The sequence below is a fragment of the Equus przewalskii genome, chromosome 26, assembly GCF_037783145.1.
Source record: "Equus przewalskii isolate Varuska chromosome 26, EquPr2, whole genome shotgun sequence".
In the NCBI taxonomy this organism is placed as follows: Eukaryota; Metazoa; Chordata; class Mammalia; order Perissodactyla; family Equidae; genus Equus; species Equus przewalskii.
The window spans coordinates 27,957,704-27,977,663 of NC_091856.1; the positions used below are offsets into that span (position 1 = coordinate 27,957,704).

Genomic DNA, 19,960 nt, shown 5'->3' on the forward strand with positions numbered 1-19,960 from the left:
GGTGTGTTGGTCACCTCAACCCACTTTACAGATGGTGAAACTGTGGCTCTGAGAAGTGAAATGGGCGCCACAGAGAACTGGAGTTGGAAGTAGCTCTTTCTGTCTTAGGTGGTTCTCACCCAGCACATGTTGTGGGCCAGGCACAAGGCCTGGGAGATGGTGATGACGCGGGGCCACCCTCTTGCTCCCTACCGTGTTTGCAGGATTTCTTCTATCCTTGGCCTGGGAGAAGAGTCAGCTGCTCTGCATCTCTGACCCTCCTTGCCCCCACATGCTGCCCTGGAGTGGCTTCTAGGGTTCCTAAGTGACAATTAGGTACATTGCGGCCTGGGGTAGGAGCGAGGGACACTGCCCTGCCTCCCTCAGAGCTAGTCCCACTCCAACCCTTGGCTTTCTAGTTCCCTTGAAGATAAACACGATGATCCCAAAACTTTCTATTCTTGCCTCCAATTGTCCTTAGAGTCTTTGCCACTCCCATCCACACTTTCAAACTCTGTCCTTTGCTACTTTATATAAGCTGAAAGGCTCCACGTGAAATTAGAGTGCAGGTGAGGCCTCCAAGCTTGGCAGGGCCACATGTCCCCTCCCACATCGCTGCCCCCTCCACTTCACTCCAGCTACTGCTGACCCAGGGCTCCCTTCTCCTTAGCTGACACTATGGGTGTCTTGGAACAAGACATAGGAGTTTATATTTTTCCCTGCCTCCTCTCATCTTGTAAACCCCATCTTGTTGAGATCATTTTGGATGCTTATTATACGGAATGTGCTTCCACAGAACAGCGGTCTCCATGAGGGCAGGTACCTCTCTGTCTCCTTATCTGATTCTCTGTTGTTCCGCAAGGCCTTGCTCAGTCCTGGCAGAAGAGGCACTCAAAAAAAACTGAGTTCTATCATCCAACAGAGTTTCTGGTCTCCCTTCCTCAAACCATCTGCCAATGGGACAAGCGGGCCATCCAAGGTTTAGCATCATCACCTGTGACTTGGATGGGCCGAACAAGACCGAGCATAGAGGAGCTAGGGTACCCCACTGGAGGTCTCTTTTCCAGTCAATCCCCTTTCATTATGGGTATTTAACTTCCTAATCATCTTTGAATCTATCCTACGGCTTCTCTGTCCTGTTTACAAGAAGACCGTGAGAGGCTGGACTCACTCTCTCCCTCACACCCTTCCAGATCCACCCATCTGGTGACCCTGGAAAAGAAAGAAGTCAGGCTGATCTGGCATGACTTGTTCCTAGGGAGTCAGTGTGGGGCCCTAGGAATCACTGCTTTCTCTTTTAAGTGCTCTCACAAGCCCCAAGTTTTCCAGAATCTTGCTCTGTAATATTAAGCTCACCACCCCATGCATTTGCAGAATCTCTTGGCTTCCAGATTTTGAAAATGCAAAGCACCCTTGTCCATTCCTTAGGCCCTTGGCTCTTCTCTGGTTCTCCTAGATTCCCTAGGGAGCCAGGACAGCGACTTGGCAGTACCGTGTGCAAGTTCTCTCGTTGCCCTGGATGAATTCCTCCCAGCCAGGAAAGCTACACTTCCGTGCCTCCTGGTACCCTCCCACCACTGCCTCCCTACTCCTGGCCTCCTGTTTCCATTCAGCAATATTCACTCTGGTCTTTCTGATCTGGTGATATCTCCCTTGCTGGCTGAAGTAGGTTGAGCAGTGACTTCCAAAAGGATATGTCCATGTCCCCGACAAATGAATGTGATCTTATTTGGAAAAAAAGGGTCTTTGCAGATGTAATTAAGTTAAGACTCTTGAGATGAGAGCATCCTGGATTACACAGGTGGGCCCTAAATCCAATGATAAGTGTCCTTAGAAGAGAAGAGGAGAAGACACAGACCGGGAGGAGGAGAAAGCCACATGAAAATGGAAGCAGAGATGGGAGTTATGCAGCCACAAACCAAGGAATGCCTGGAGCCACCAGAAGCTGGGAGAGGCAAGGCAGAATTCTCCCCTACAGCCTTCATAGGGAATGCGGCCCTGCTGACACCTTGATTTCAGACTTCTAGCCTCCAGAACTGCGAGGGGATAAATTTCTATTGTTTTAGGCCCCCCAATTTGTGCTGATTTGTTACAGCAGCTGTAGTAGCTGTGGAGACCAAAGCCCCAGCTCTGCCTGCTCCTCATCATAAGCTCCCTTTGGGATGACCACACCAGCCTCCCCTGCGGCCTCCCTGCCTCCAAGCTCATCGCTCCATTCCCTCTGCTGTACCATGACTGCCAGAGCGATGTTGCTAAAACACGACTGTGTCACATTCCTGTTTGAAGCCTGTATCAGCTAGAACTTTCTGTTCCAAGTGACAGAAAACCCAACCCAAACTGGCTTACACAAAAAGGAATTTATTGGCTCATGAAACCAAAAAGGCCAGGGGCTAGGGCTAGCTTCATCGCAGCTGCATTTGGGGCTGAAACGATGTCATTGGAACTCGTTTTGCTCTGTCACGCTGCCTTCTGCTCTCTTGGCTTTGGTTTCAAGCTCTGCATGGCAGTGAGATGGCGGCAGCAGCCCCAGGCCCTACATTCTGTTAGATTAGAGACCAGCAGAAAGGTTCAAAGACCTCTCCCAGGTCCTCAAGCCAAAGCCCTGGATTGGCTCCCCTTGGGCCTGTTTGCCGGTCCCCTCAGCCAATCACTGTGGCCACAGGAATGGAATGCGCTATTGGCTTAGGTCTAGGTCACATGCTCCTTCTCCCAGGGTCATGGTGGAGTTACCTCTACCAGAACCACTTGGACTGGGAGGGAAGAAGGGGAGAAAAGGAGGAAAACACAATCCCCAAAGAAAAGTGCTACCCAAAGTATAGCAAATGCATGCTGAGCAGACAAAAAAAAAAAAAAATCAGTAAGTGTCCACGCAGATGCTCGGCAATGGTTCCTGCCAGGGTACATCAGGATCTGTGGCCCTGGTCTCCAGCTGCATCTCAATTCCAATTCACTTGACATCTCCAGGCATATCCTGCCGTTTCTTGCCCACGTGTGTTTTTTCACATGGCACCTTTTACCCAGAATACTCTTTTCCCTTTCCCCACACCCTTCATCTGACTAATTCCTACTCCTCCATGAAGATTCTGCTCAGTTGGAGGTTTTGCTCTACTCTGGACCCCAAACCATCTGAAGTGCATCTGTGAAGGCTCTTACCCCATTGACTGAACTTGACTGCTAACGAGTCTGTCTCCTCTACTGAACTCTGCACTCCATCAGGACAGGGATTTTTTATTTTAATTTTTATTTAACAAATGCATAAAGCCTCTTCCAAGGGCCAACCACCATTCTAAGCTCTTTACAAATATTAACTCATTTAGTTCTCAGAATAAGCACACACAGTAGGTTCTATTCTTAACCCTACTTTAAAGATGGGGAAATTGAGATGCGGGGGAGGCGTATGCCTCATCTCTCTGTTTCCTGGGCCCAGCCCAGGGCTACCACATGGTAGAAATTCAAAAACTATGTGTGTCTCAGGTTGTCTCTCCTGGTTGTTCAATCTTACCACATGAGGCCACGTCCTCAGGTTTTCCTATTTCCCAAAGATGCCCATATTCTGGGTCTTTCCAGCCTGGAAAGGGAGTGTTGAGAGGCAGCCTCAGCCAGAGCAGCTCGGCTGACATCTCTCTGGCTCTGCATCTGGTGTCCAGGCCAGAGACCCACGGGCTGGCACAGAAGCCTGTGACATGAGGAAGAGACCTGAATCTGGACCCTTTAGGCCCATGAAATCCCTGCAGTTAGAGGATGAGCCCAGGAGACTCCCAGGCGGTCCTCTGCCGCCCCCACTGCAGTGCCCCCTCCCCCTCCGCATTCCCAGGGCCCAGTCCAGGGGTCCTGTTCTGATAGTCACTTACCTGAACAGACTCCTGAGGACCACTCTGTCCCCAGACCCCAAACCTGAAGCCTCCTGAGCTTTAACTGGCTCGAAATGAACACATGTGTGTCTTGTCCTCACAGCAGGGATTATTTAAGACCAATGAGTCTCCACCTCGGCGGACATGCCCGGTCCTTCCTCTTCCGTCTCCCTCTCCCCACTGGCTCCTGTTCCCATCCCTCCTCCATCACCCTGTCCGAGCTGCCTGTTCCTCACAGGCTCTTTACTCTGTGCGGCCCTGTCTGACTGTCCATCTCTGTCCTTGCTTTGCCTCTAACCTCTTGTCTCTTATCCTGGTCTCTTCCGGTCTGCCTGTCTCTCTTTCTCCTTGTCTCTTTCTACTGGACTCTTCTCTTCTGTGTCCCCTGGTTATCTGTCTATCTGTTTCTCTCCTGGCCTCTCTCTCCCCATCCTTGGTTACTTGGGATGTCCAGAAACGGGCCTGGGATCTCTCGCTCTCTCATCAGAGTGAGAGAACCCCTCTGTAGCAGGGCAGCCCTGGGGCCTCCCACCCATGACTCTCTCTCACTCTGTGAGCCTCCTCTCTGCTCCCCCTGCTCCTCAGGGCTCCTCTGCCCAGCCCAGGGGGCAGCAACCCTGAGGGCCACACAGGCAGGGTGGCCGTCTGCTGCCCTGAGGACCCAGGCCGCGGCGGCTTCCCTTAATGAGCGCGCCTTCTGCGACACATTCATTATTCCTGTTCGGTCGCTTCGAGTCAAAACTGATTAGTTACACTTACCGCCGCAAAGATGTAATGATTTTATTGTTTATCTTCAATTTATTTTGATTAACATCTCCGTTCTTTTCATTGCAAGTGCAATTAGGTGCAATCTAACAGCGACTACTTTAATTTTGTTGAAATTAAGATGAATAAGTGACGGCTTATGGTGCTTTGTTTAACAAATAAATCATAGTTAAGAGGGGTGTATTAGTAATAAATGAAAAAAGACAGCTTTATTAAAATGCATGGAGCCAGCCTCTTGACGTACATCCAAAATCCAAATCTGAATTCCCAAAATCAGAGGGAGCTGAGGGTTGGGAAGACCCTCACCGCCTCTCGCAACGGTGATCAGAAGATGACAGACGGTGTGGTTTGGTTTGAGGCTGCTGAGCAGGGAAGAGCAAGGAGCACCATGACCCCTTGTGAGCAGGTCACACCTTGTCAGCCGCCGCCAGGAGCCCAGTTAGAAACCAGACGGAAAGAGAGGCCTCATCCCCCTACGATGGATGGCTCTATGGCTCAGCTGCCAAGCCCACACCCTGAATTCTCCCTGGGAACCCACTGAGGGCAGGGGGCAGGTTCCCCCCACCCCTGTGGTTCCCTAGGGAGGTGGGGGAGGCCGGTGCCAAGGCTGGAACCCCAGGGCAAGTCTCTCAGTGAGATCTCCTCCCCGCTGGGCTGAGAGGGACTTCCCCATCTCTTGATTTGGAAACAAAGTGCAGAAAGTCAGTCCTGGAAAGTTTCCCGTGTGAAGTTTAAAAGCGCCTGTGCTGAAGAGGCCGGCTTTGAAGCGCCTGGCTGGGGCCCCTCGGCAGGCTCCGGCGAGTCAGAGGGCCGGCCTCGCCTCAGATCCGCTGCGCCAGCCTCTGCAGGGCTGGGAAATGGGAATTGTTTTTAAGCTGAAAAATTACTCACGCAGCTCACTCCTTTGCTGTGGCTCTTCTTTTGTTCTCAGTCGTCTCCTTCCTATGCTTTCACCTCCTCTTTTGCTTCCTCCTTTTAGTGAAGAAGAGCAGGCTGACCTGGGTTCAAATCCGGATGCAGGCTCTTACTAGCTGTGTGACCTGGGGCCAATGACTTAACCTCTCTGGACCCCAGCACTTACTCAGAAAAGGGAGGGCAATAGTACTCATGAGGCAGAGGTCTCAGCCAAGGTGACTGCACAAAAGCACCCAGCACCTGCCTGGCTTGGAGAAGCAGCTCCATAAGCACCAACTCCTTCCCACTCTACAGATCCTCTGTCTCCTGTCTTCTCCTGTCTGTGTATTGCTACTAACTAGATCTTCCTAGGCAAGTGTCCTCATCCTTTCCCTGGGCTCCCTTAACTCCTACTTATCCTTCATCCTGTATTTACCCTTCACTTTTCTCTTTCATCCTCTCGACTCATGTTCCCAAGGCCCATCTTGTGCCAGGTCCAGGCAGTGTGCCACACACTAAAAACCGCACCAGGGGAGTAAGCCCAGGATGGGCCTGCCCTCAAAGAGCTTCCAGTCCCATGCCCCAGGTCCCCTGTGGGACTCCTTCATAATGGTCATCATGGACCTGTGTCTTCAAGGTGTCTTCCTCATAAAATGAGCGCTCCGTGAAGGCAGGGCAATGCCCTGCCCAGAGTCTGGCACACAGCAGGCTACTGATCGTCCCATTGAACAACAAATGCCAGCTGAGGACACCTGTTGTGCTGAATGTAAGGGCACAGAGAGGAACCAAGCCTGGTTTGTGGTCTAAGGGGGGCCAGGCTCAGGTGGGGGCACAGATGCCAAGGCAGGCAATGACACCGTGGGATGGACAGTGCTGGGACAGGGCAGGGGAGGGGACAAGAGATGACAACCCCCCAAGAAGGACCAAAGGCAAAAGACATGTATGGGGACTGAATCTGGCCTCCTCCTTCCAGTTCAGAAAAGGGGAAATCTGGACTCAACTGGTTCCCATGAACTGAGGCCCAGACTCCTCCTCACAGTCTACAAGCCCTTCTTTCTCTGGGTCTGGCCCCACCCACCTCTCCAGCCTCATCCCTCTGCTTCCTTCTGCTCCAGTTTCCTGGGCCTTCCCACTTGCCATGCTCCCTCCTGCCTCCTAGCCCTGGCATAAGGTGGTCACTCTGCCAGGAACACTCTCCCTTTAGCAGTCCCTTCCCACTTTCTGGACCCACCCCTGACTTCAGGTCTCACCTTGAGAAAGCTCTTCCTGAGCCCCCAGCCCAGGCCAGTTTTGGTCTCACTGCACTCTCTATTCTTCCATGGCACTCACACAACTGTCATGAAATAATTATGGAATTGCTCTTCACAGTGTGTCTCCCCAGCTAGACTGCAAATTGCATGAAGGCGGAGACCACGCCTGCCTTGTGAATTGCTGCATCCCCAGTGCCAAGCAAAAAGCATGAATAAAAGCTGGACAGAATGAATGACCTACCACTTTATGCCTACCATGGATAAGCCTAACTACAATCCTAAAAAGGAAGTGGTTATTATTCCATTTTACAGATGAAGAAACTGAAGCTTAGAGTGATGTGACTTGCCCTAGGCCGCACACTCAGTAAGTGGTCTTAAACCCACATCTGTCTGACTCTGAAGCCTCACTCCATCCAGGAAGCATCTTTGAAGCTTAAAAGCCATCTATGATGTGTGTGTGTGTGTGTGTGTGTGTGTGTGTGTGTGGAAGGCTAGGAGGAACAGGCTTTCTCCTTCTCGGATCTAAGGACATGAGAGAGCATTGCCCCTCTGGTTGGTGTCAGTGAGGGAGGAATCAGCAGTTGATGAGGCCCGAGATGTCAGATCCAGCTCTGATATCTGCCCTGGGGAGGAGGGGACCACAGACGCTTCTCAGGAGGGGCCTTAAGAACCCCAGAGGAAACCACGCTTGACCTTCCTTGCTGAACTGGCTATTTGGTACTTGTCCCCGCCCTGGAGGCTGGCCACAGGGATTTTGCGGGGCACACGTGGCGCCCAGTGAGCCCTGATCGCCAGGCAGCTGCCACAGTGACTGTTGGATTGAGTGAGCAGCAACTCCAAGAGGGAGAACCAGAGTCATCGAGCACCTCCTGCGTGCCCCCCTCCAGCCCAGCGCCCCTCCCAAACACACCGCTAAGAGCACTTATTAACTCCTTTTAGAGATAAAGAAACTGCAGCTGGGAGGGAGGAAGTGACTTGTCCGAGGTCTCAGAGCAGAGAAACAGCTTAAGCTGGATTCCAGGGCTGCTGTTCCAAGGAGGGATAGCAAAGGGAGAAAGGGGTGGAGAATGAGGGGAGGCAGAAAGAAATCAGAGAGACAGGGAGAAAATGGTGAGAGCGACCGAGGAGAGAGGGGTAAGAGAGTCAGCACCACAGATCCGAAGAGAGGAAAAGAGGCGCAGTGAGCAAGAGAGCTGGGCACACAGGGAGAGACGGAGAGAGGAGGGGAGACAGTAACGCGGCAGAGACGGGAGATGGAGAGAGACAGACGGAGGCAGGAAGAGACGGACAGACAGAAGGGCCAGAGCTAGTGACAGCGACAGAGGGGAGGTGGGGGAAGAGCGCGGAGCGGGCGCGGGACGGCGGGCGCGGGCGGGGGAGGAGGCCGGGGATGCTGCGCCCCCGCCCCGCCGCCGCCCCCGCCCTGGCCGCACGCGCCCGCCCGCAGCCTAATGACCGCAGCGCAGCCCGCGCCGCCGGCCCGGGATCTGGGCGGCCGGCAGCTGGCAGCGCGGGGCCAGCCGGGGAGCCGCGAGGGCCGGAGCCACGGTGCCAGTCCCCCGGCTCGGCGGGCCCTGATTGATTTGTCAGCCAAGGCGACAAAACAGCCCCTCTGATCCGCGCGCCCCGTCCTCGGCTTCCCGGGCGCGGGGCCTCCCTCCCGGCGCCTCGCCGGGCTCCGAGCCGGCCCCACAAGCTGGAGCGCCCCGCCTGCCCGCGGAGGGAGCCCCCCGCCCCCCGGCCCGGGCCCCGGCGCCCCTCCGCGGCCCCCCACCTCTCGCACCTCCTCCGGCTCGGCCAGGCTCGCCCGCGGGCCCTGGGGCTGCCGACTGCCCCCTCGCCGCCCCTGGGCACCGTGCCAGCGCCCCCAGCCCTCACCCTGCCGCTCCCCCCGAGCCCCGCACCCCCACCCCCCGCCCCCCGGCCCGGGCCCGGGGCCGCCCGCAGAGCCTGCCACACCCGCTGCGGAGGACTCGGAAAGGTAAGGAGGCGCCGAGGCTCGCCCCGGGGCCCCGGGGGCTGCGCGGGGGCGCGGACGGGGCACCGCGGGCATCCGCGGACCGGGAACGGCCGCTGCCGCCGAGCCGAGCGGGACACGCGAGAGGCCCGCCGGGGCTTTGGGTTGAAATCGTCTAGGGAGGACCCGGTGGGAATTGGGTGAAGTAGTTCCCCGTGTTTGTGTCCTGGGACTGGGGGGGGGGGGGTCTCGCTCGCAGGTCCAGAGATCTCTGTCCACATCGTTTACCTTTTCAGGAATTCTTTTCCTCTCTCGCCTTCATCTTTGAATCTCTAAAAATTTATGGGACCATTTTCCTGTGTCTCTTTTGAAGAATCACCTCTTCGTCTCTATCTCAGGCCGAAGGAGTCTCTTGCATTCCCTTCCCCAATTAAGCGCATTTTCTCTCTGCCCCAATTTGGAAGGATTTTCTACCTCTTTCTCACTCCCCAATTTAGAAGGAAATTCTCTCTTCTCACAGTTTACAACCATCTTCTCTCTGGCTCTCCTGCTTTGAAGGCGAGACCCCCTTCTCTCTCACCCTTTTACCTCACTTAATCCTGGGTGTGTAGACTCAATTTGAGTTTTCAACTAGCGGGTGGATCTTGTGTTTTTCTGGTGCAGGGGCCAGCTATGGGGATCCTCACCCGAAGCAGGAAACCAGCCATCCGTGTTGGCCTCTAGGCAAAGGGCGGCTGCCCAGGTGGACAGGGCATTTGTTTCCAGAGGCCAGGAGGGAACACCTTACCCTGAAACAAAGAATTGAGGCTGACTGAGACTGTCCCGGCCACTTCCTAAGGCTGGAGAATCCCAGGTTCTGGGCTGAGGGGCCACATCTTACCCCCTCCCCTGTCCTTTTAACTTTAAAATAGTTTAATGAACATAGAGAGAGAAATAATTTTTTTTTTCTGCGTGGTGAGCAGTCTGCAAAGAGAAAGGGAAAACGAGAGAGAGCGCTTTAACTCTGATCCCCGCAATTAGTTCCCTGGGATTGGGAAGGGGGGCAAGCCGGGAGCCTCGGTTCTTCAGATACAAAAGCATTTAGATCGCTTTAGACCGGTTAATCCTGAGTCTGGCTCGGGTCTCTTTTGTTTCCCAACTCCATTGTGGGTTTTGTGCAGTTTCTCTCTGTTCGCGTGATTGACTAGCCAATGGATGGTAATTATCCAAATGTCCCCTCTGTCCTTTGACTGACTTCTCCGTATTATGGGCAACTGTCATGCATTCTGTCATTCCATATCATATTACACGTATTATCATATGAAGTCTGCTCCCCCCCCCCCATATAAAGGAGGGAGGCTCGGCCCAGATGCTGCTGCTTTTAGAAGGAAGGGCCCCCAAGAAATTTGTCCTGGGCACGGGTTCGGAATACAGAGCAGGGGACTCCCCGAAATGGGAGGTTCTGCAGGTAATTTGTTTTGCTGGCTAGGGGTTGGGGGTGGTCTCTGGGGTTGGGGTTAGAAAGACTGTGCTGGGGACTTGGAGCAGGCTTGCCAGCTGGTATTCCTCTGGCCAGACCCTTAGAGCCATTTGGACAGATCCGGCATACCTTTTGGAGAAACTTAGAATCAGTGTTTTGATCCCAGACTACCAGAAAAGTCTGCAGGGCCAGGTCCTTTTTGGGGTTCTGGAGCTTAGTGGCATGTGCTCAGTATACCAGCCCTTGAGATCCCCAAATACAAATCTTCTACCTGTGGCCCTTAGCAGAACAAGTCCTTTGGTCTCTTGTCCCCGTTTGCTGCCAAGCAGACTGGGAATGGAGGAGCCAGCTGTGTATATTTCAACCCCCCCCCCCCCCCCCGCTAGCTGATATTGAAGCTCTGAGGAGGAACAAGCTTTTCCAATGATGCTTTTGCACAGATAAACTTAGTGCCCCTTGGTGCAATTGTGCATGCCATCACTTAAGAGGGAGGCAGGATTTATAACAAGGAGGCTTTGCAGACGGAGACTCTGGGGTCCTCTGAATCTGTGGGCAGGTCTAGCCTTTCTTCTGCTAAAATGGGAAAAAAGTGTTTTATTATTGCAATGGATATGAAGTGCCGCCCAGATGTACAGCCTCGCAGTTAATTACCCTGTTCTTCATCAAATATATGAGCAATGAATTCTCCAGGATGGGAGGGGTGTGTGTATATGTGTGTGTGTGTGTGTGTGTGTGTCTGTGTGTAGGTAAATAGATGGATAGATAGATGAATGCAGGGGAGAGAGAAACTCACGCTCTTTTTGAGACCACAAAAAAAAGGCAGACTATTTTGTGGGAAGCTTGATACGCTGCTGCAAGATGCTTTGAATTTTCCGATGATCAAATATACATGATCAAGCTGTGCATGTTAGGGTGTGAGGTGCATGGACGGTCAATGGCTATTGATCAGGCTGTTAAGTATTTCTGCTCAGTTTTATAAATATAGATAGATCCCAGGTGATTTAAAGAATTGGATAGTTAAGAAACTGGCATTCTGTATTTCTCTGGAGGAGGGGAAGTGGCTGGTCAGTTACAGAAAACCCAAACCGTTGTTTACTCCCCCCACCAAAAAACAAACAAACAAAATAAAAAAGCCTTGGAAAATGTGAACTTCATTTGCAGGGTTGTTCAAGAATAAAGCAAAAACATCCCAAATGTTTTGTTTGGGGTCTGCCCAAAACACTCACTTTATTGAACCTTATTCACAGGCTGGGAGTTTACTTCTCTCTCTGTCTGTGTTTCTCTGTCTCTCTGTCTCTCATATGCACACACACACACACACACACACACAAAACACACAGGAAACCACAATTTTGACCCACACTGACATGCTACTGAAGAGATGGGGAGAGTGTCACTTCTGGGAGTGGGGTCTAAGGTCCTTAAAACCCTTCTGGTTAGGAACAGGGTGAACCGACCACATAGCCTTTCCCAATTAACTAATTTCTCACTAATCTAAAGATCTATTTAGAAAGGTGTGGAGGGGGTGGAGGATGGAGATTTAAAGATAACCTCTAATTGGTCTGGAAATATTCACTGGACACCTAGAAGACCTCTCTATTTCTCTTTCATATTCATTCATCCCCCGCCCTTTCTCTCCTCCTCCTCCTCCTCTCTTACTCTCCTGTCTCTCTCATTTTGCCTTCCAGAAATGAAAAGTGGACTTTGAAAGGAAGGGGCAATAAGAAACAGTTGGGAAGGGAGAGGCGAGAAAGCGAACTTTTAATTTTTTTATTGTGTTGCATGGCAGTCCTATTTGTAATCATCCAATTAGCTGTTTCGTAGAAAGATCATATTCAAGAAAATGAGACTTCACCCTGGTTGGTGAAACTTAAGCACACGGACAATTTTTTAGCTGTGTTTTGGTTTTACATCTTTAAAAGACAAAGAGTGTGGATTTTAGATTTTTCTATCTGCAGAAAAAATTTTTCCAGCTAAGAGCCCCTCACTGGGAGATCTCAGGCATTCCTATTGATAACTCCCCCTTGGAAATGGAGCTGAAATTGGCATCTCTCAAAAAAGTTGATCCACCTAGGAATGGATGAATCAGTCCTCATTGGGTGGACATGCCCTTTCACCTCATTGTGTCTGACCTATCACTTAATTAATCTCTCCCAGATGCAGAGCTGTTGACAATGCCAAAGATAAGCAGTATTTTGAACAAAGCAGGAAGCTTTTTAAAGAACAAGGCACAGTGAGGTTTGAGGCTCTTAAAAATGTGTAAATCATCAGCATTTAGATGGACAGTTTGTTAGAACAGAGCTGGAGCTCAGAGATGGTCTCATCTTTGCTGGAAACTTTCTGTGCCTTTCTTTAACCACTGATCTCTATCTACACTCATTTTCTGCCTCTTCCCTCTCTGTCCCTAGTTCCCTTCCTTTTGCCACTCCCTCTCTTTGGATTCAGACTATCTAAGGCTAGTTTCCTGAAAATTGTCCTGTGCTTGCCAGCCTTGTCTCCAGCTCTTCAGATCCTTTTTATAGCATTAGGGCTATCGAGGTGGTCAGCTTCGAAGGCTTTGGGTGACAAAATATTGACTGCATTTGCTAGTACCTTATGAAGGAGGACATTTGTGCTAGAGGCACCTTGGTGACATACAGGGAATAGTTCATTAATTAAAAGACTTGCTAATTGCTGCTTGAATTACTGTACAGAGGGAATGAAATGAGTTTGTAAAAGATGACAATTTGGAGGATAAATTTTTTTTGCTTAAAACATTTTTATAAACAGGTCCTAGAAAATGTGTTGCTTTTACTCACGCCTCTATCGTCAACTATTCAATTGAGCTGCAATTAATGATAATATATGGTCTGGGATCCTTAGCTGGGCTGACTGATGGAAGAGCTTTGTTGAATTTGGTGCAGGTGGCACTGTTTAATAAGCACAGGAAAGAGTGAATAATGTAGTACTTGCAAAGAGGAGTGAATGCAAAAGAGATCGCTCTAATTATGGCAGCCCCCAGAAATGGAGATGCTAGCTGAAATGGCCAACTCGCTGGGAAATTCCAAATAGAGCTGATTGTCCACTGCCTTTTTTACTTTCGAGGACTGACACGGTAGCTTAAAAGTAAATTTGGATGAGCTCATCTGACTCAACACGAGCACAAATTCAAAACCTGGGTCTGATGACCTATCAGTGTTGCCCTATCAATGTTGCCTTCACCAGATAGTACAATTCAGCTCTAAAATGGGGCCCTCTGAACATTTCTTCCCGCAAGAGATTGCACAAGCTCATTACTACTAGTCTTTGTGCTTTATTGCAAAATGTCAGGAGATTTTGTTTTTGTTTTTGTTTTATTTTGTTTGAATTTCTTTATACCTGAGAAAATGAGGCTATAGGAAATCAAAGTGTGAGGACTTAAGCAAATAGAATTTCCCATATACCTGCAAGGGCCTGTTATGATTTTCATTCAAGCAAAGATAATCAATGGGACATTAGTTGTTTTAATTAATGGAAGAATAAAAATGGGGGGGGGGAAGGGGCTGGGCTTCAGCTGAAGCGTACGTGGGAAATGACTTCTTCCTCACCTAAAGAGACAATGCCAGCTTCCCAAATAGCAGTAGAGGTTTGCTAATCGGACCAGTGGAAAGTTGGGCTGGGGGAGAGGAAAGGTCCTGCTGAAAGCACAGGGTGAGAGATGGTGGCCACGCTGAGCATTTTCCTTCCCCTGCAACCTGACTGTTCCCCTCGGAAATGTACCACATCCTACATCACCTCATAGGAGAGGAACCTTCTTACTTGGAAGGAAGGTGCAATTTGTCCTAGGAGCCTAGTATGTTTTGTGATGGTAAAATAGTGCCAGCAGCCAGGAAGCCAAAATCAGCATTCTTTAGCCTGGATTCAGGAAAGGCTGGGGCTGAATTTGTGTGGGGTTCCTGAACTGGGCTGAGAGACTACCGGGTGTGCTAGATATGGGGCGATCTGTACAGTCATGCCTCCAGCAATTGTGCAGAGACTCTCATCCTCTGATTGGGGACCCAGGGAGGAGCCAAGTCCAGCATCTTTAGCCAAAAACCCCTTTTTTTGTTCTGTGGAAACGTTTATCAAATCCACCTCCAGTCTAGTCAGCGCTGGCTGGGCACCCGCGTCGATTAGTGTATGTGGAGCTCATAAAAGGTTTATGAGGAAACCTTTGCTTAGAAATAGAGTTTAGGGGTATCCTGCTGTCAGAGAAGGATGGCAGAGATGCCTTTGAATGAAGAAAGACTGTGGTAGGAAATATTCCCAGTCTCAAGTGCATGTAGATACAAGAGTTGTCAGCTAGTCAAGAGTTCAGTTGCTTCCTCCCTCATACCTACTTTTTTTCATACAAAATCTTCCTGATTCTCCTTTCAGCAAAATCTGGTTCCCTGTGTGAGGAAATGTGTTGCTGTTATTTGTGCTTCAGCCTAAGGCAGCCGGATTAGCAAAATTTGCAAAATGACCCTTCCAGGACTCAGTAGTATTCTGGGTTAGATTAGAAAGAAATTACCCTCAAAGAACCACTGTAGATATATCAACCGAAAAAAATTCGACATCTTGTTGCAATATTTACTTTTTTTTTTTTGCTTCCTGGTCAATTTACATCTTTACATGGGAATTAGTAGGTTGGGAGATGCAATCAGCTATTGTGTATTTTGTTACAACTGTTTTTAAGAATAATCTGATCTGACATTTACATTGTTGACGTCGTGATTTAAGCAGGACCCAGATACAAACTTTCCCCACCCTAATCAATAATGGTAAATCCTTTTGCCGAGGTGAACAATCTCTGACCTAGTATTCATATTTCTTTTACCAATTCCCTGTAACAAAATTGAACATTTTGTCACCACTTTGAGAAACACTGCCAAACACCTTAAAACACATGTCACACGCCAGCAGCCCCTCACTTCCCTCCTCCGGGAGTTTCTACATCTGGAATCATAATCACAGATAAAAACCTTGACAAAATTGCATCTGAGCACATTCCTCTCCGCAGCCCTTACTTTCTCATAACATTTAATACAATATTAATACCTGCTACCGAAAGGCAGGCGGGAGGAAAAGGGCTGCCAACCTCCACGTTCCTGATGCATCATGTTCAAACCTGAAATTCACACTTCATGTTTCATTTTAAGTTCAGTGCATTTAACAGGGCCCTAGAGAGAGGGCCCTGGTTAGTTCCCCAACCTGCTCAGCTGACGCCCAGAGAGGCAGTTTCAGAATTGTTCAGATGACTGCAGGGAGAAGAGGAGGAGGAACCAGGCTCCTCTCAGCCCGAGATGGGCTAAGCCACTTATCTATCCAGAGACATGGGGTTCTTCTTCAAAACAACTAAGGCTCTACTAATTTTTTATTGTCGACAGTGGTGACCAGCAGATTTTTTGTAAGGTGTGACCAAGGCAATGAGCTGATTTCATAAAGAGGGAGCCATGCCTGAGCTGATTTGTGCTGACTGACAGCCTCTTACATCAATATAAAACACTCCCCCTCTGCTGAACGAGGCCCACAGGCCTGGGAAGGGGGGGTTCTTGTTGAAGAAATGGGGCTTTTCTGCCATCCCTGTGACTCAGCTTCACCCCATCTTTTCTTGGAGATGTCCACAACCCCACATTCCTGTGCAGTGGCAAGGAATCACCATTCCTCTGTTATACAAACAAGAGACAGAGCTTAGGGAGATGGGGGAAATGCAGGAAGCATACCCCACTGGGGGGTTCCTGGGGGCATGTATGATACCCCGGAAGTGGACTTTCATATGTTGGTGGCTTTGTTTAGTGTCTGCCGTTCTCTAACCAGATTAGAGTCAAGACAGACCATAACAATCCCAGAGAGCCCCACCAGCAATGCTCCCTCCCTTTTTAAAATTTAAACGTCCAGGTTTCTGGAATGAGTAACCAGAACTTCTAATAGCAGCCTCACTGTAGAGGGACATACACCACACACACACACACACACACACACACACTTCCCTAAGCAAGACCCACTTCAGTGAGCAAAGAGTATAATTTGCTGAATGGTGCACCCCGGAGAACAGGAGACATTACACTTTACTCAGGGAACGGAGGCAGGCAACTGGCCCCGTGAGTGTAGCCAACAGCTTTCAGAACACAGTCCTGTCTGCTTCAAGGCAGAGAAGAAACGTTGTTTTTGCCTCTTTCTTCTTTGCAGCTATTCATCCAAGAGGCTTCCCCAGACCCCAGACCCCAGCACCATCCTCAGAGTTTCAGGTCACCCACTGGCAGTGCCAAGGGGGTCCCCAGGCAGGCCGGTCTGGGGCCAAGGAGGGCGGCTCCCCCTGCGCGGAATCCTTCCCTGGTGGCTCCCAGTTCCGGCGTTTTCCCTGCCTGCCGTTCCCTCGGGGGAGATTCGGAGAGGCTGCAAAAATCTGGGCGCCCGCTCGCTCGCTTGTCAAGAAGCAAACTGTCTTCACATTCTCCAAGAGCAACATCCCTGCCTAGGAAGAAGAAGGAAGAGGCAAAATAAATAAAACCAGTTAATGTTGTAGTTAACTTGCAAATCAAGTAAATCTGTTGGTGCCGTATTTGAGAAATAAACCATCAGAGCGTCACAGCAAACACACACTTCTGAACGTCTTCATTTTGATTTAATGGTATATCAGCGTCAACTATCGCTTCCTCTGCTGGTACACACGGCCTGATGCCGCGGGAGGAGGGTGCCCATGTTTATCACCGAGTGAGATGACTAATTACACCTTGTCAATCACCGGCTATGAAGACATAAAACCAGCGCGCACAATGAAGTAGTTGCCTGCAGCGTCAATTAGTTGGCGATTCGGAGGTTATTGCGTGGCCCTGCTTTGGCCGCCTCTAATAACGGGACAGAGCGCCGGGAACGGCGCACTGATCAATCACCCTCCTTCCGCGGCTCCCCTGCTCCCGCCCCCTTTTCCCCCACCCGGCCCGGCCTCACTTTCTCTGGGCTGCATGTGCTTCCTCCCTCCGCGGCCCCGGCTCGGTGGCGCCGGCAGCCCCGGGAGCCCCGGGAAGTTTGCGCGCGGCAGCTCCGCAGCCGGCAGCCGGGAGCCCCGCAGCCTTCGGGGAGCGCCGGGGCTGGTGGCCCCTTTGTTGGAAGAGGCGTGGAGGGAGCGCTTTTGTTCTGAGTTAGTCACGGTGGCCGGCTGGAGGCTGCTACCTCATTATGCGCCGGGTCTGCTTGTCTGCGAGGAAGCAGATGGTGGGGAGGTAGGCAGCGGCGAGAGTACCCAGACCTGAATTCCGTTCACCTGTCACCTCCCACAAAAGGCAGGTTCAAGGGACTTGGGGATTCTTCTTCCCTATCTGGGGGAGGGGCGTCGAGGGGCTGCTGTTTCCGGTGCCTCCGAATGTTCCATTTACCTGCGGGTGCCTGCTCCCCCCACCCCCTGCCTTCCCCTCGCCTGCGGCTTCTCGCACCGTGTAAATGTCACTCACGTGTCAGGATGTGTGTTTACAGCCTGTTCCTCTCCGTGTTTAGTCTCCGCGGACAGGGTTTAGAGGTTGTGCGACGTCGCCCCGCCGCCGGGGGAAGATTAGCAAAGTTATCGGCCTCCGAACCCCTGGCAGGGGCACCCAGATCCCGCCCCGCGGCGGGAGACACAGTTTAGCCTCTTGCAGACCGGAGCGCGTCCCAGCCTGACACCGAAGGATAAGGAGGCAGACGCACCAGGCGGAAATCTTGACTGCCAGGGAATTTGGGGTCGGTCAGCAAGGGGTGTGCGCTGCTGGTCAGAGAGGTGGGGACAAAATTGTGTGCTTACACGTTTGGGGGGAGTGAAGAGCCGCAGGCTGTGTTTCCATGTTTCTTGGGAAACCCGCGGCGAGAGTCACTGAGTACTTCTCTCCCCGCCCCCCAGCTCCTACGGCAGCCCCTCGGGTTCTCGAAAACGTATCATATCCATCCAGCCCGGGCGCGGAGCTGCAACAAGGACAGACGCTCCAGCCTTGTTACAATTTTTTTCTACCCCTTGGGCGACCTCCAGATGAACCCCGGTGACTCTCAGATTAGATTTTCATTCCCCACTTTCTTTGAAAGAAAGTGCCCCAGATGCGTCAGTAAAACATGCCTGTGTATACGTGTAGGCGTCCGCGCGCCTGGGCGCGGGCCGTGTGCAGGCGCCAAAGCACACGCCTGTGTGAACACACGCGCACGCGCGTCTTTGGGTTTATGGTCCTTCTCGCGCGTTGGGGCATCTGTGATGTGCAGCGTGTACACACATACTTGTAACTTCAAGAGTTTTTGCAAATACTCAAAACATGGCGTCCTAGGAGTGCATGCAGAGATTTGGGTAGAATTGCCTGAGGATGCAATTGTATGTATAACATGCAATTTACTGCTTCACAGATGGGTCCTCCTGCCTGGCGCTGGACACTTACACTTGATGTGCACTTGTGAATCCTACTTCTACATTCCTGCTGGCCGTGTTTTTGCCAACAGAGATGAACATGTGTGTTTGCACGCATGAAATGAGTGCATGTGCTTGGGCATTACAAGCACACGTACATTTATTTCTGAAAGTTATGTATGGTATGTGGAAAGTATGACTTTGTGCTGCCTTAACTCTGTGCTCTGTAAGATAAACTGCGTAGATCCTGGCTAGCCCCTTACCTCCTTCTAACCAGCAAGTCACTTCAGACTGACCCACGTCCAAAGCAGACCCAGGAGATGGGACTCTGCAACTGACTTGTTCATTTAGATTTTCTCTACAGTCACTTTTTATTTCTTAAATCTGTCTTTACCACACACCTGGGTATCGCCCTCGAGTCCCCAAGAGACTCTGGGTTGAGCCTGAAGTCTGCGGGCTGGGGGTGGTTGAGATTTATGGGCCAGGCCAGGTCATTGGTCCTTGGAGAAGTGGTGCAGCCAGCCTGCAGGAGGGATTTCCATCAACAGCTGGGTCTGTGGCATGATGCATCCAGCGCAGAGAATGGGCCTGTGGTCTTTAAGAACCTGGCTGGTGCTGAATGTGCCTCGGAGCGGGAAAGTTTTTAATAGGAAGAGATGGAGGGGAAGAGGGAGTCGTGAAAGAATTTGCTTAGCGCCTACTATGTTCCCAGAAGTTTACATCCATGATCTCTTTCGTTCATCACATCCATGTACAGGGAGCCCCCACTGAAAAGATCAGAAACAGGCTAAGGGAAGTCAAGTCACTTGCCTAAGGTTACATTGAAGGTAAATGGCAGAACTTGGATTCAAACCCATTCCTTTCCTAGTTCCTAAAGCCAGGCTCGCACCCACTCTTCCAGGCTGGAGAGAGACCAGGAAGAGCGAGAGGGAGCTACACGCTGGGCCATAAATTGGCCCTAGTTCGCTTGGAGCGAGGATATGCTGGTTGGCCCCCCCTCCCCGGGGAGTCACAGCTCCCGCCGCTCTGGTCTCTCTGGCTCAGCCGGTCCCGGGAGGCCTGCGCGGACGCCCGCAGCCAGCGCGCGGAGCCTGGGCCGAAGGCTGAGCTCGGCGGGAAGCAGCCAAAGGCTCCCGTAGCTCTGCCCCAGGCCTGTCTTCCCCGGCCTCCCCAGTCCGTGCCCGAGGCGGCGGCTCCGGGCCGAAGGGAGACCGGAGTGAGACCTCCTCAAAGCATCCTCTGGCTGCGCCTTCTTAGGATGGAGACGGCTAGGAGAGAGGGTTTAATTTTCCTCCCCTAAGAAATCGCAGGAAACTGTTCGTGGCTTAAAAACTCCAAACCCCGCGCTATCCTTCCTCCCGCCCCCTCGCTCCAGCCTCGCCCACCAGCTCCCACCATCTCGTCGCTCCTCTCCTCCTCTTGCTTCTCCCCTCCCTCTCGGGTCTCCCGCCTTCCCGGAGCACG

At 51.4% G+C, this 19,960-nt stretch overlaps 1 protein-coding gene and 1 long non-coding RNA gene across 3 annotated transcripts in view; one reads left to right on the top strand and one right to left on the bottom strand.

Annotated features, from left to right (window-relative positions):
- Window positions 1-7,863: 7,863 nt before the first annotated feature.
- The window catches only part of LHX2 (LIM homeobox 2), a 32,505-nt gene continuing 20,408 nt past the window's right edge, over window positions 7,864-19,960 (top strand). The window contains exon 1 of the mRNA XM_070594665.1: window positions 7,864-8,720. The gene's annotated coding sequence lies outside the window, so the exon portion shown is untranslated. The remainder of the gene's footprint in view (window positions 8,721-19,960) is intronic.
- Window positions 14,724-17,943, bottom strand: LOC139079541 (uncharacterized). 2 transcript variants are annotated; one of them, XR_011533229.1, is made up of 2 exons: window positions 17,586-17,943; window positions 14,724-16,609 (listed from the first exon to the last, which is right to left on the bottom strand). It is a non-coding gene; the product is annotated as an uncharacterized lncRNA (long non-coding RNA). The 2 variants fall into 2 exon arrangements; XR_011533228.1 differs by lacking the exon at window positions 17,586-17,943 and adding an exon at window positions 17,086-17,393.